Source organism: Salvia miltiorrhiza, chromosome 2, assembly GCF_028751815.1.
Source record: "Salvia miltiorrhiza cultivar Shanhuang (shh) chromosome 2, IMPLAD_Smil_shh, whole genome shotgun sequence".
Taxonomy (NCBI): domain Eukaryota; kingdom Viridiplantae; phylum Streptophyta; class Magnoliopsida; order Lamiales; family Lamiaceae; genus Salvia; species Salvia miltiorrhiza.
In genome coordinates this window covers 47,409,469-47,426,007 of record NC_080388.1, presented here as the reverse complement: position 1 = coordinate 47,426,007, position 16,539 = coordinate 47,409,469, and the positions used below count along the sequence as shown (strand labels likewise).

At 38.7% G+C, this 16,539-nt stretch overlaps 3 long non-coding RNA genes across 3 annotated transcripts; all 3 read right to left on the bottom strand.

Annotated features, from left to right (window-relative positions):
• Positions 1 to 326: 326 nt before the first annotated feature.
• LOC131011777 (uncharacterized) lies at positions 327 to 1,237 on the bottom strand. Its single transcript, XR_009097107.1, has 2 exons — positions 1,175 to 1,237; positions 327 to 572 (listed from the first exon to the last, which is right to left on the bottom strand). It is a non-coding gene; the product is annotated as an uncharacterized LOC131011777 (long non-coding RNA).
• A 7,491-nt stretch (positions 1,238 to 8,728) lies between these two features.
• LOC131011776 (uncharacterized) lies at positions 8,729 to 9,273 on the bottom strand. Its single transcript, XR_009097106.1, has 2 exons — positions 9,149 to 9,273; positions 8,729 to 8,910 (listed from the first exon to the last, which is right to left on the bottom strand). It is a non-coding gene; the product is annotated as an uncharacterized LOC131011776 (long non-coding RNA).
• Positions 9,274 to 9,492: 219 nt separating this feature from the next.
• LOC131011775 (uncharacterized) lies at positions 9,493 to 11,787 on the bottom strand. The gene is made up of 5 exons (XR_009097105.1): positions 11,326 to 11,787; positions 10,636 to 11,014; positions 10,374 to 10,554; positions 9,624 to 9,983; positions 9,493 to 9,520 (listed from the first exon to the last, which is right to left on the bottom strand). It is a non-coding gene; the product is annotated as an uncharacterized LOC131011775 (long non-coding RNA).
• Positions 11,788 to 16,539: the final 4,752 nt, after the last annotated feature.

Genomic DNA, 16,539 nt, shown 5'->3' with positions numbered 1-16,539 from the left:
CTTTCTTTCTTGTTGAGCGTGACGATGCGATGAAGTGCTGAGCTTTTGTCGACTGACTCTTCCAAACTGATATAAAATTTAGGACTAACTGGGTAACTCTTGGATTCAGAGCAAACGAACTGCTCTGATACCACTCTGTCACGGACCCTACTCGACTTAATTAAGGATAACTAAGTCGGGAAGCCGCGACGAAGGACACAGTTATCGACGGCGATAGAAAGGGAGTTTCTGTCATGATCGGACTTAATTAAGGATAAATAAGCCAGGAAAATGTAACTAAGGACACAGTTATCGACGGCGAAAAAATGGGGTGAACAAATAATAGAGGATCGAACTAAAATTTGTTTAAAGAAGGGAAAATTTATAATACACCTGATGTTTAGTCACAAGACTCGAACAGACTTGTAGGTTCAGATAAAACTGGCTTAACTGAAAGAACATAAAACCTAAGAGTACGCAGCGGAATAACATAATCTGATTACATGTATGAAGACATGTATCCAAGAGTTCATTCATTTAACCTATGACAAAAGCTCCGCTCTTCACTTCATCTCCATCAGCCACTGCTCAACCTGCACATTTAGAAATATATGCAGGGCTGAGTACGAGAGTACTCAGTGGGCACGTATGCCTAAATATAAAATACATGCATCATAAAACTGTAAATTGTCATGCCATCATAAACAGTACAACAAGGGAGTTTTTGTGAAATAGGCCCAAGCTTACTAAATTCGTTTGTGATTCTTAAAGTTCGTCTGATCAGACTAAGTTCTCTTGTATTTTATCATATCTGGAACTGTGTGTCGGAGAGGTGGCCACCTCTCACGAACACTTGACCGGCCAACCCGCTAGATGACTCACGGTCATTGGTGTACACTAGTCAAGGCAGGATAGCTATCAACTGCTCAAGACCCGAATTCGATTACATCATTGGCAAAGCCAAAGCAGATAGATATCATACTAAAATTGAAACATTTTATGGCAAGACAACACTTGAAATAACTTTAATTCAAAGATTTTGTAACGAAATAACTTGTTCAAACGGTAGCATTAAACTTGTTTGATAGATATATAAAACTGAAATTAACAGTTAAATCATCTCATGCATTGATTCGTATAAGAGGCCTACGATACACAGGGGATCTCTATATACGTATAGTAAAGTAATGCCTACCTGATCCTCAGTGTGGAAGAGAGGTGATCTTAAGCGGTGGTACCGTCCTGTGAACCAATTCCTACAAGACGAGTTCTTAACTCTTAGCACATATCATGGATAACAAAAACCGTTGTCTACTTGGATCTCTAGGTCAACCTATTCCCGGACTTACAACGCAAAATCGAACTAGGGATTATGCATTTTACATACGTTAGCTTATCTTGATGCCTTATCTAGGTTAACTCACTCATTTTAATGAAAACTTTGCACAAAACATATCCCAAACTCGTCATGCACATATACATAATATTTCATGAAACATCCTTTAAAACCAACTTTCAAACTTAGAAAATAATTCAACAACTTGAGCTCTTAAGGGGCTGTTTTGCAACAGACACCAATTCTGCCTCGGATCTCTAAATGAGGCTCCAAAGGACATTCTAGAAACTAGACATTTCAAGGATCATTCTCCAATTTGAATTGAATAAAACAGAGTTCAAACGAGCAAGATATGCCCACTCAAAGATGGGTACTTAACAAGCAAAAATCTGGAAATTTCAGATTTCCAGATTAGAACCAAGTCAATGGGCCTTCTTTAAAAATTCATATCTCCCATTAAAAAAGGCCACTTGGAACTCCAAGGGTCAATCTGAAAACTAGGGAGAGAGCGTGACACTCTCCAGTTGAATTTACCCCAAGAAGATTCATGGTTTAGGAGATATTAACATCCAAAGTTCAGTGCACAAAAAGAGTTCAAGTTCGGCAGATTCAAAGTTTAATTCAGAAAAACCACTTTAGGCTTTACCAAAAATTCTACAATTGAACAAATAAGTTCCCAACATGTCATGGATATTCAATATAAAAATGGGCTTGAGAATCAAAGATTTAGGTTGGCCTTTGCCACCTCAAAGTCCTAGGTTTGTAAAACCTACTGGAGGATACACAGAATAAGAACTAGACTTCAAAGAATTATACCGGGAATTTCCCTCATCCAAAAATAGTGAGGTCAGTTTCAAACGAAAGATAAGGGAGTCTAGAGTATCATATTAATGTTTCAAAGGGTTTTACCGATTGAAACGTGACTTATGGCCTCCCAAAGATTGTTTACCAGAAATGCATTCCAGACGGGCAGTGATGTTTAACAATTCATAAATAAATCATAAGAGCTCTAAAAATTCTGAAAATATACCATAGTGTAGAAAACATATAAAATATGATACATAATTAATTTGGAATTTTTGGGCACCGTTTGGACGGCTGAAATCGCCTTGCAAAATACTGCCGGAGCAGTGTGCTTATGGCAGATTCGCAGCTTTACATCATGCACGATTTTTCACCCAATAAACTCTACCAAAATAAACATCCAAGACCATAAAACATATCCTAGTAATAAACATCCAAGACCATAAAACACCCACTTTGCTTTTCATACTTTGAAATGAAAATAAATATACCTATTTATTGAAAACAACAACACACTGAAAAAATAATAATAATCATCTTCTTATTTACCGACTTTCTTAAGAGAAAACCTAGGCATCAACACTCATTAAATCATCGCTAGGATAATTATTATTTTTAACCGGGAATCGGGGATCTATCATATCCTAGTAATATCAATAGGATCATGTGAAACCTAGGATCGAAAATCCGGGGTATTACAACCTTTGAATAATAATTATTCATCGACTCAAAGATTCTTATTGCGGTCTTAAACACGCGAAGATAAATAATTGCATGCTTGCTAGTGTAGTGACTCTGTCTCCAAAATACGAAATTCATAAACATAGATGAAAACATAAAACGCTTCAATTACTGGCAGATAGAAAATTTAACACACAATACTGTAATTAAAATACTGATAAAAGAGCGGGTCACTACATTATCCAAAAGGAAATATATCTTCATGAAGATTAGGTCTGAAAAAGGATATGCATCCATGCTTGCATGGATCCGGCCGCAAGTCATGGGCTGGGCCTTCAAACCCTAATGACTCCTATAAATACCCGAAGAGCTTCACAAGCCGAGGAGGCTGATTTTCCGTCTAGTTGTACATTATTTGAGAGTCAGAGTTAGCCCAGGCTGTGGGCAATTTTCTAGTACTTTACCATTTTATGTTTTGCACGGCACTTTCGGCCGTATGTACTTTCATTTTCATTTAAGTCATTTCAATTCCAGTTATGTTTTCTTTTATATCTTTTGCTTGTGTTATTTACGTTATGGTTGGCTAAGTTTATATTCTGATTTGGGGTAAGATGATCTAAGCATGAATGAATAAACTCGAGAGGTCTAATTTGGGCATAATAACTATATGAACATATTCCCGATTGTTAGGTCCGAGGGGTCTCGAATAGGTGTATGGGGGGGGGGGAGGAATACACCTATAGGCTATTTTTAATCTATCTACCAACCTCAATCAGAGGGATCTCAGTCAGAGATAGAAAAGAAACTTTTCATGCAAACCAGACACCTGTTTAATCGAAATTAGTTTTGACCAACAGGGTTGACGACTGATACTGAAAGCTCTTCAGTAAAGAGTTATCAGTTAAGTCACTGAAACTTAACTGATCCACGTAAGGGCTTCAGTCGTGTTTGCAAAGATAGAGATGATATCACTCTTCCTTACTATCAGAGGATAGTTCAGTCAGATTGATATCACACGCAGCGGAAATTAAACTTAGTTTCGAATAGCCTCGGTGGAGCAGATAGTTGGATTAGGGTTTCTCTAGCTGTTAGTCAGTGTTCAGTTTTATCAATTGAAATAACACAGTTAAGAATGTAAAACTGAAAGCTGTAAATAACACAGAGACTTTTACGTGGTTCGGAAAAACTCTTTCCTACTTCCACGGCTGGTTGATCAAACCAACAATCCACTCCGCAAGTGCTTGCCTGGTGCACTGCAAACCGTAAACTGAAGATAAACTCTCTTCAGCACCTACACACCTCGCGTAGGGTTTCCCTACCTACACACCTCGTATAGCATTTCAGCACCTACACAACTCGTATAGGATTTCAGCACCTACACAACTCGTATAGGATTTCCCTGCTAAGCACACCTCGTGCTCAGACTTCCCTTTCAGAGTTCAGAGTACCTTCCTGAATCTCCGAGTCACTCAAACACTCTTATGGGGGAGAGGTTTAAACGAGTGCCAACTATACTTACAAAGAACAAGTTCTTTGAAGCAAGTTTGACCTTTTGGCTTCTGGGTACACAGAATATATGCCTAGGGTCTAAGAGAATGTATGTAATCAGCAGTGACTGATTTTGGCTTTGGAATTCTCTTCTTCGATTCAAGCTTTGAGCGGTTAAGCTTTAGGCTGAGTAGCTATTTCGGCAGAGCTTCAGCTTATGTCGTTGAATCGGTGAAGATTGAAGTGATCATCGAGCGCTATTTGTAGGAGGACTCTTGAATAGACCCATTGGCGTAAATCGTCTTCAAGATTTCTTCCGTTGGAGAGCAATTCGAATTTGGGCTGAGGCTTCAATCTTCGAGGTTCCTTGTCTGTGTGGAAACGGCTCTCTTTGAAGGACAGGAGATGTGACATCTCTGAAAAGTAGCCACCAGATAGGAATGACCTCTGCAGAGATAAGATATGAAGATATCTCTGCATTTAATGCGGCTGTACTTGAGCGTACGTGGCTTCCTCTGAACGTTGGAAGATCAGTCCTAGGAGGAATGTTCAACTGATACTTAACTTTAGTATCAGTCTATGGCGCGCATTAAATAATCAGTCTTCAACTGATTCTTCAACTGATACTTCAGTTGGTAACTCCAGTCTTCAGTCTTCAGTCTTCAGTCTTCGACACCGCAACTATACTAGAAACGAACTCTAACACTTGAGTTCAAAACGATTCTAGTCTATTACATTTAAGTCCTATGAATTTTAGTATTATCAAAACAAGGGTTAGGATATTTCACAAGGTTCCCAACAATTTCCCCCTTTTTCATGATGCCAAAACCACACAGCAGTTCTAGACAATAAAAAGACTGAGCTCTCAGTACAAGTTCTTGACGAGGGGTGAAAACAGTTCCCCCTTAACAATAGAACCTAAACAACTTGTACTCAGGGCAAGAACGAAAACAGTTCTAAACACAGAACTTAAAGAAGACAGAAAAACCATAAATCAGAGCCTGGACAAAGAGTCATTGTCTTCAGGGTGAGATCAATAAGAAGTTCATTTCATTAAAAGGACTGATAAGTCATCAGTCGAGGTACAGAGCAAGACTTACATTGGAGTAACACAAAAGAACAAAAAAAACATCATGGATAAACCATGGACTCCAGCAGTCTGCTTGGCTGCGCCTTGAACTTCTTGATCTTCATCTTCTGTCTTCGTGTCTTCATGTTCCTAAGCTTGTTCCACTCTCACTTGTTTTCCGTTGAATTGAGGTCTCATCTGAAACGTCATCCTTCTGGTGATCCATAGCTATCCCATCTACAGTCAAGAAATAAGGACAGGAGTAACCTTCTCAAAAAGATTACTCACCGACTCTTACTTTCCCAACTTTCCCCCTTTTTGGCAACATCAAAAAGAGAGATGACCATGTAAGCTGAAATCAAATGAGACAACAACTCCAACTCTCAAGTTGTGAGAAGAGGAGAGGTCCCGAGATTGCAGAAGGAGAGGACGTCAGGAGTGGGTGGAGAAGGATGAAAAAGAGATGACGGAGAAGGTGGAGAGACAGAGGAATGATGGAAAGCAGTGTGAAGGAAAGGAAAGTATGCATAGCATCGTTAGAGATAATCATGAGATGCAACTATACATACTATCCGAAGAGCGAGGAGACAGACGAGAAGAGATGAATTAGAAGTGCGAGAGGAGGGGAGGAGAAACGAAGGAAATGTATGGCGAGGCGTTCATGAAAGAATTGGATCAGAACATGCCATCGTCATACATGGGGGAGAAGAAGATGTGAAGATGAAGAATCGAATCAGTGGCAGTCGTGAGGACTAGCACTGTCGATTTTGCGCCGGATGGCAATGAGCTTCTACGCATTGCTGTTGCACCACATGGAGTCTTCACCATAAGGTGAGAAGCTTCCTGAGATACAGGTGAAGTCTGTCCATATTCTAGACAGGAACTTCCAATCCATGTGCCGGGCATGAGGATGGAAGACACTCGCTTCGCTGGATACAAGTGAGGGTAGAGCTAACTTTGACGTCGGAGAGACGTTGTGATCCAGTGGAAGGGTCCGGTGAAGACCAAGACTATGAGTGTCATTCTTCCACTCCATGACTTTGCAGTCATAGATTTCTCCTTTAGTCGGAACAATTTTTCTCTGCTGCTTAAAAAGAAATTTGAAACTTTTTCTCACAGTGAAGGCTGTGGAGAGTTGTTAATTGTTGCAGAAAAATCGTGAAGACAGCATGGTGTATAAATAGACAAGATGTGAACCATGTAGAAGATGAAAAGGTTTTTCGAAAATTGTGCCTAAAGTGCAATTGAAGAAAAATTTCGCGTCCGCCGTCACTGCGAGGGACTTTGAAAAGCATCATTACATATGTCATGTCAATGAGCGTTTCTAGAAATTTTATTGCAGAGGCAAGAAGGTTGGAAGGATTTTTGGCAAAAAAAGATCAGGACAAGTTCAATCAAAACAGATTTTCTTTTTATAAAATTCTTGTCCTTATCGGATATTCCATTTTCCAACAATTCCAACAATCAGTTAAAGTTTTTGAAAGAAACTGATCAGTTAGAGAATAGGTTTTGAACTGAACACTTAAAGCTCTAATTTAGAAAAGGTAAGCATTTAAAATACTTACTGATCAACTGAACATAGTAGTCAGTTGATACCACGTGATCCTGGTTGAATCATCAGGATGACTTCTTCTTCAGATGAGCATTTGGACTTCATTGCTTTCCACGTCGGCGATCGTAGAAGCAGCAGTTGGTTGACCACCAGTCAGCATGACTGTTTGAGAAAATCTTCAAACACAGCATCACTCTTTAGGGTTGATGAGGCCGATCTTTGCACAAAGATCATTGAACCTTTCTTCTAGAAGAGCCTTGGTCAGCAGGTCCGCTCTCTGAATAGCAGTGGGAATCCATTCCACAGAGATATTCTTCTTTTCGACATGATCACGAATGAAGTGATGTCGAATCTCAATATGTTTGACTCTGGTGTGATGAACTGGATTCTGGGAGATTGCAATAGCACTGGAGCTGTCGCAATAGATAGGAACTTCCTTTTCCTCGATCCCATAGTCCTTTAGTTGATGGACTAACCACAGGATTTGTGAGCAGCAGCTTCCGGCAGCAACATATTCAGCTTCAGTTGTAGAGGTGGCGACTGAAGTCTGCTTCTTTGAAAACCAAGAGATGAGTTTGTTGCCTAGGAATTGACATGTTCCGGAGGTTGACTTGCGATCAAGCTTGCATCCACCGAAGTCGGAGTCTGAAAATCCGGTGAGCTTGATGTCGTCGTCTGTTGGGTACCACAATCCTAAATTGGGTGTGCCCTTGAGATATCTCAGAATCCGTTTAGCTGCATCCAAATGAGCTTCCTTAGGATCTGATTGATATCTTGCACAAACCCCGACTGCAAATGCGATATCTGGTCTGCTCGCAGTCAAATATAGCAAAGATCCAATGATTTCTCTGTACTTCTTCGAAGAGACAGAGCTTCCTTCTGAACCTGCATCAACTTTCCAGTTTGTGTTCATTGGGATCTTGACTGATTTCATGTGCTGAATACCGAACTTAGCTATCAGCTCCTTGGCATACTTGGACTGGCTTATCAGTATTCCTTCTTTGGTCTGCTTGACTTGCAATCCGAGAAAGAAATTCATTTCTCCCATAATGGACATTTGGAATTTGTTCGTCATGATGTCAGCAAACTTATTGCACATGCGTTCGGATTTGGATCCGAAGATTATGTCATCGACATAAATTTGAACAAGCAAGAGATCTTCTCCTTCTTTGAGAGTGAACAAAGTTCTGTCCACAGATCCCTTTTTGAAGCCTTGTTCAATCAGATACTCAGAGAGAGTATCATACCACGCTCTTGGTGCTTGCTTCAACCCATAGAGCGCTTTCTTCAGCTTGTACACCTTTTCTGGTCCAGCAACCTCAAATCCAGGAGGTTGTTCTACATAGACTTCATCTGTGAGCACCCCATTAAGAAATGCACACTTGACATCCATTTGGTGTACCTTCACTACAAGAAAAATGCTAATAGACAACATGCGAAGCGTGTCATCTATTTAAAAACCGCATGTCATCTATGTGGGTGTAGTCTATTGAAGGCGCTAATAGACAACATGCGCATGCGCGTCGTCTATTAGCTAATAGACGACATGCGCATGCGCGTCGTCTATTAGCTAATAGACAACACGCGTATGCGCGTCGTCTATTAGCTTGCGTTTGTTGTCTATTAGCTAATAGACAACGCGCATGCGCATGTTGTCTATTAGCTGATAAACGACGCGCATGCGTCCTGTCGTCTATTCGTTGAATTTTTTAATTTTTTATTTTAGTTTTGCAATTATATTTAAATTTTCTATTTTTTCAAATAAATATTTTACTAAATCAAAAAATTCATAATAAATAACTTAAAACATATACATGAATAATAAAAAAGTCATTCATTAATTTCAAATATTCTTTATCATTCTACAGTATTGAAAGTTGCGTGTCGTCTATGCGCTATTCTTTATCATTAATTTCCATAATTCCTCCTGAGACGCATGAGGGTAAAAAAGGCGTGCATTTGCAAAGTCGGGGAAATGCGAGTTAAGAAATCCTTGGTCACCTGTACAGTAAAAGATGAACAAATTAGACAGGAAATATCAAGTTACATTACCATCAAACTAAACACAGAAAGGTATCATCTTAACTAATAAATTAACCCTTCTAGAACATATGGTTGAGTTCAACATACTTCATATGGATGCACAAAAATAAATAACAAGCATAACCTGACAAATGTTTCGCAATAATAGATGAAAGAAAGAGAGGTACGTAATTAGTAGATAATGAATATTGCTTACCACCCAATTTTTAAGAGCACGGTTGTGTCAAGTTCATCGGCGGTGGCGCCTTGGATCTTCTCATCCGGGGTGAAGAAGATCTTCTTGGCAGCAAGCATGGCATCTCTGGGGTCCTTTCACTTTCTGTCAACAGAAAATGTTTAATTGTTAGCCATTTCATTGGAATAAACCTAACTGAATGAGAAACACTGCCCAAGCAGCAACAGGCTAGAATATAGACCTCAGATTCATCTTCAGACTCCTCTTCAGATTCTTCATCAGATATCTCATCTTCTACCTCCTCAGCTACTACCTGATAATACAAACAGGAAGATCAGAAAATTTGACTATTTAGCATCGCTATCATATGAACCACCCTTCTTTTCTCTTTGCCTAAAAGAAACACAGAGTACAAGAAAATTAGCATATGAAAAGTGTTTAGCAAGTAAAGTAATCCAAGAAACCAGCAGCAGGAACCAAAGGAATATTTGCCTACCTTCTCAAGCTTGTACCTTATCCTAACTTCAGGATTTGGAGAATTTATTTTCTTCTTTGCTTTCAACCGATAAAACCTAAGTTCGTTGAGCTTCGCATTTCTTGACACGTCTGACTTTTTTGTCAGTGCTTTCCTTTTATTTAAGGATGTTCCTTCTTGACTTTGATCACTAATTTTAAATCGGATAACATCTTTATCCATATTCATCTCAATAGATTCATTAGTTCTAACTTTAGCATATTCCCTTACTAAACAACTACTCCAAGGTCCAATTGTCCAATTTTAAAACGCAACAGAAACGTCGAATGAGGAGGTGTTAAAATGCTTCTCAATGAGCATTTGGAACCAAGCACAGACTCCCTGCATAAGATATAACATCTATCAGTCTATCACTCACACAGTTGAATCTTCGTTTTCCAAACATCCAAATACGCCCAATTCATTTGATTCATCCTAGAAAAACAGGATTGATTCAGTCAAATAAATTTGTGTATGAATTATGATAAAGTAATAGTTGTAACAGAAAACCACCGGGAACATATTCAGATTTATTCAACAATTAGTGATTAATTAGCAACAAATATCACGTAATAATCGATTTTTTATGAGCCTGCGATTCAGCATATCAGCTCCAAAACAGTCTGAAGAAATGGGCACTCAGTGAAAAATGCGACAAGATCTGTTAACTGCGTTGAAGAGTATGCGAAACAAGTGAATAAAGCTCGAGATTGAGGGGTTGAGGCACATTACCTTCTGGCAATATAGGAAGCTCTTGGCATCTTCAATTTTTTAGTCCGATGAAATGGTGGCGCATAGAAATTAATTTGATGTCAAGCGAGCCACTGTTCATATAAATATAACAGAATATTTATCTTTAAGATGGAGGAGCCTTCTCCCCTTTAATGGTCCTGGATCTTTTAAAATACCCAACCTGCATCCAATATAAAGTTAGTGACACAAACACCCGGAAAAGTCCATCGTTCTTCACAGAGAAGAATCATTGGATATTTACCCTTGGAGATTGAAGTATCACCAAGCCCTCATCTGTTGCCTTATCAAGCAGAGACTGAACTCCACCTGGGGAAGAAACTGATCTGGAGAGTGCCAATGATGGTGATGAGACTGAGCCATTTAAAGCAGGTGTCTCGACAACTGCATGGGCCATAACAGGAGCAGGAGCAGGTAGAGCTGTTGAGAAAACCATGTTTAGTCAAGATTGAAAAAATCATCTGCCTTAAAACTTCTTGAACAGCTTCAACTTTAAGATTTATTATAGATAACAGTAAACCTGAGGGATCTTCACACATTTACCATTTCCTTCAAATTGCCAGCCATGGTACAAACACTCCAATCTCCCATCATAGAGTTGGCCCTCAGACAACTTTGCTAGCCTTCAAAAATTGCATAGAATCATAGCTAAATTATGCTGAACATTACACAATTGAGAAGCATTATTTAGCTATTTCTCACAACACATCTAGAACTATAATTCTAACTACATCCAGCATTATGCACATCCATTAATCTCACCCTAATTAACCTCAATAATCTGCAGATTAACTAATTACTTCGAAAGTAGAAATCATTTCTGAGATTCAACTCAAATTCTAGATCCACCTCAATTCACTCAAAATCAACCCACTACCTCTCTCTCTCTCTCGATCTCTCGATCTCTCTCTCTCTCTCTCTAGAGCAGAGTTACCTGTGGGGGCAACGATCTTCGTAACACCTAATTACTCCATCGCCGTCTTTGAACAACACGACCTGCTTGTCGAAGACGGTGAGCCCTAGCGGCGGCTTTGGGATGTCTCTGGGGCGGAGATGGGCGGCAGAATATCGTCGAGGCGAAGGTAGAGTGGCGGCAACAGCTTCGCGACGTCGAGCCCTCTCCGGTGGTGGCTCTTAACGGCGGCGGCTAGGGCTTCGCCTAATCCATTCGCCGAGGTGGTGGTGGGCGGCAAAATCGATCAACGAGGGGGGAGGCGTCAGGTGTTGCGGTGGGTGAAGCGCCGGAGGAGCGACGGACGGTGGACGACTGATTGAAATTTCAGACTGATCTCGGACTCTCTATCACAGACTCACGAGAAGAAGAGATTGAAATTTCAGAGAGGGGAGAGAGTGGGAAACACGCCTAACCTAGCCCTAATTTTAGAGAGCGGCGGGAGAGATTGAAATTTCAGACTCACGACGCGCAGTATGCGTGTCGTCTATTATATTAAAGACGACGCCCTTCTTCGCACGTCATGTATTAGCGCTCACCATGCACATAGACGACATGGCGCTCAAACGCGTCGTCTATCACTTCTACTGCGTCGTCTATTATATGAATAGACGACAAGCAGATGGCGCGTCGTCTATGACCGCATATTTTAGACAACGCGGTCCATTTGTTGTCGTCTATTCATATAATAGACAACGTGTTTTGTCGTATGTCGTGTAAACTCTCGCTTATAGACAACATACAAGAGGAAACATGCTGTCTATTGACATATAGACGACATTTTTCATTGCGTGTCGTCTATACTGCGTCATCTATGACCACAATTCTTGTAGTGCTTGAAACCTTTGTGAGCTGCGAAGGCTAAGAAGAGTCTGACTGCTTCCAATCTGGCAACTGGGGCGAATGTCTCGTCGTAGTCGATTCCTTCTTCTTGACTGTATCCTTTAGCCACAAGCCTTGCTTTGTTTCTCACAACGTTTCCTTCTTTGTCTTCCTTGTTCTTGAAAATCCATTTCAAGCCAATCACCTTTGCATCGTCTGGTCGATCCACAAGCTCCCAAACTGAATTCCGGTTGAATTCATTGAGTTCTTCCAGCATTGCGATGACCCATTCAGTGGACTTCAGAGCTTCTTCAATATCCTTGGGCTCTGTAGTTGATAAGAAACAGCTGAAATTCTTATCTTCGTTGATGCAGTTCTGGTTGATGTCGAAGACGAGGTTGCACATTGATCTCCGAGTCTTGACGCCATCTGATGGTTCTCCAATGATGTTCTCCTTAGAGTGGAGTTCAAACCATCTTCGATACTTCTTGATCTCTTCAGGGGATGGTGGAGCTTCTTCGGTCAGAATAGCTTTGGGATGTTGAGCACCTTCTGAAGCAGGGGTGAGTTGAGCTGGGGCGGTGTCGCAGCCCGATTCCCAACACTAGTGATAGTGGGGTACGAGTATCGATACGACTATTTTTAAAAGAATAAAAGATAAGAAGAATAGGTCGAACATCAAGCGGAAGCTTGCATCAAGGCATGCTAAGGAAAATCATCATAAATGAACCCAAGGGTAAAATCGTCAACGTCGTTATAACTTTTTAATTATCAGGAATTTCATGAACAAAAACAAAATAGGTATAGCTTATTTTTCATAAGGAAACATAATATGCAGAGTATCGCAGCAAAAGGCGAACCGATTATATGTATGAAGACACATAACCGTGAGTATATTACTTGATTCATATTCAAAGTAACTTCACATCGAGACTTTATCGATAAAAAGGAAATACGATAAAGTAAATACGTCATCTAACGATCCCCCACCAGCACCAGACCAATCTCACTCCTCGCTTAGCCTGCACATTTAGAAATACATGCAAGGCGTGAGTACATAATACTCAGTGGACAAACGCCGAAAAACAAGAAAGGTGCTCTTAGAGCTATAAGTTTGAAGCTTGCCACATCTCAGCAATACACAGAGATAAGTTAGCATCAATGAATCTGTGCATGCAGTTTTCATAATCAACATCATAAATAAGTAACTGCACAGTTTAAACATTCATCATGTATGTACCGCATCCACTACTTATCATCAAAGGTACTGAGAAGTAGGCCTCCCTCTCAAGTACCGTGACCGGCCGACCCGAAGACGGCTCACAGTCACCTCTGTGCACAAAATCCCGCTTGAGGCAGGACCGAATTCGTCTCATCAGTAGAGGTTAACACACAAGCTCAACATCAAAAATTGGCAAGTCAAACAGTTCTCAAATATCATTTATCTCAAAACATTTGTTAATCTCATAACATCATAAAATCATTTTAGAAAGCTCATATGATAAACATATATACTCAAAATATTGCCCACCTGAAGACCTTACTCAAAATCTCCCGTCAAAGCGGAGTTACTTACTTCCTTGCTCTGCTCGTGTCTTCAGGGATCATCATCATCATCGAAGGTTCATGTCATAAAATGAATCTCGATTAGAAACTCATTAACAAAACCTCATGCCTTAACTCTTGCTCTATCTCATATTCTATCTCCTTATTCAACTCTATATAGACTCTCCACTCATCTTAAATCCTTAAGCTCAAGGATAGGTTTCAAGAAAATCATGGTTCTAAGTCTCGATTTATCTCTCATATAAGACTCGTCAAATTATCATTCAAACATATAGGCAACACAAACACATAAAGGCACATAAGAAACACAATCAAACATCAGCAAACATACTCTGTTTTTACACAGACTCGACTTCAAACTTTAACCAGACTCTGTACAGAACTCCCCTGGAGTCGTAATTTATACTAAAAGAAACCTCTTTGAGTCTAGTTTCTTTTAAAAAAAAGTAGGATCAAAAACTCCAAGTGTCAAAAAAAAGTAGGATCAAAAAAGTAGGATCAAAAATAGTAAATGTTGTCAAATTGGGCTAAAATTTGGTGGATATCTAGCTAACACAATAAGGTTAATACCATAAAAATTTGGTAAGCTAGATTACACAGGAAGTCACTGAAAATAATGACTCTTTCCCCTGTTCTCTGCAACTCTCGGTAGAAATGTGCAGTTTAGGTTTTGTATTTTATAAAAATAGTAAACGAAGTCCAAATGACTTGAAATTTTACAGGGGTGCTCCAGACTCATGTAGGGACTTACTATAAAATTGTCAAAGCTTTTTGACATCGAAAAACCGTCGATCACAGTAGGTCAGTAGGCCTACGAAAATCACCAAAATCTCATCTCAAACTCTTAAATGCTCAACTCAACATTCCATCCAAGAAAAGTCATCAAAGCTTATTTTAAACACATATAACACTCAAAAACATTCAAGCACATTAAAAATACTCATCATACTTAATCTAGACTCTCCTCTTTTACATCATAAACTCAAATCTCAAGTAAAACGTTTCAACGAACCATCAATTCAATTCTCTCTTCATTCTCATGCTCAAAATCACTCAATCATTCATTAATGACCTCATACATCATATAACTCATTTTACACATATAAATCCCCTTTTTATCAAGTAAACTAAACTCTAATGATAACTCATGTATCAACGCAAACTCTTAACAAAAGCATGACAAACGTTCACATAATGGTCATAAATCAATTAGACCTCATTTTATCATTTATTGACTTCTCAAAATATGAAAACTCAAAAATTCATTCAAACTAAACTAAGTCCAAATTTTACTTAGCTTACAATAGACTTAATCAAACATATTAAAACACTAATATCATGCTCAATTTCATATATCTTAAGTCAAATCACTTAATAGACACATAAGCAAGAAAATCCTAATTTTTATTAAACTAAACTCTTTGAAATTTTATAAACACACATGGATCTTTAATCTCATCATATATCTATCAATTTTAGTCATTTAAACTCACATATACTCCATAAATTTACAAATTAGAGCATAGATACACATAGCCCTAATTTTAGTAAACTAACTCATATCAAAATCATCAATTGACATCATATACTCAATTTACTCCATCAATCATCATCATATATATCTCATGGACTCATCTACATCATCAATTCATCATTTAAATCATCAACTCAAAAGTTCCCAATTTTGGGTAAACTAAACTACATCAAACTTTCTCATTCCTAAGCACATACTTCACAACACACATCAATCTTCACCAATCATCATATAAAACTCATTTTTCACCCCAAATCAAGAAAAGAAAAAGAATTTTTTTTTTTGAAGGGTATGAGACCCATATTTTCGAAAATTATGAAGAATAAGAGAGGGGGTGATTTCTTGATTCAATCCTTCAAATATACTCATATATATCATCATACAAGTTATATCTATGAATTTAAAGCTCACTTACTCAAACTTACACCCAAAACCAAACTTTCTCTCTCTAACTTTGAAGATCAAACTCCAAAGATCTTCTTGAATTCAAGGAGGTGGAAGTGTTTAGTGTAAGATTTAGAGGGTGATTTGTGATTTTGGTGTGATTTTGTGAAGCTCCGAAGGTCTCGTTAATGGTTGTCAATGGAGGTTAAGTGAGAGATGAGGGAGAGAAGGTGGTGATCGAAAATGAGGGAGTGAGGTGAGAGAGAGATTTTGCAAGATTTGGAAGGATTTGCTAATCTTGAGAATATTTGGAAAGATTTGAAAATCTTTAAGAATATTTGGCATTAATTGCATTGGTCTCTCTCTCTCTAATCTCTACACTCTCAATCTCTACACTCTCACTTAATACACTTGGCAATTTGTGGTATTTAGTCACATGGTAGGGAAATTAAAGAAAAATGTGAGAAGGGTGATCAATTAATAATCACAATAATTATGGAAAAAATTACTCATTAATAAAATACCATAGCATAATTATTCATGTGACCAAATAAAATAATTATAGCACTAATATTAGTGCACTCACTCAATTATAATATTCCTCTTCGTAGGAAAAATAATTTAAAAATATTATGCTAGGAAAAATTTCCATAAACCGTCATCATTCGATTTCTCGGTAAAAATAAACCACACTTGCTTTGGAAACTTAATCAAAATTCCAAATGCTAAAGTCTCGAATAAATAATAATAATAAAAAAATCATAATAACTTGGTCATAATGACACACGTCACAAAATCACATAATCACTCAGTCACGTAAATTCACATAACATCACATCAAAGCGGTCGGCAGACATAAACAAACTAGACGTCTCTCTGACCGACTCTAT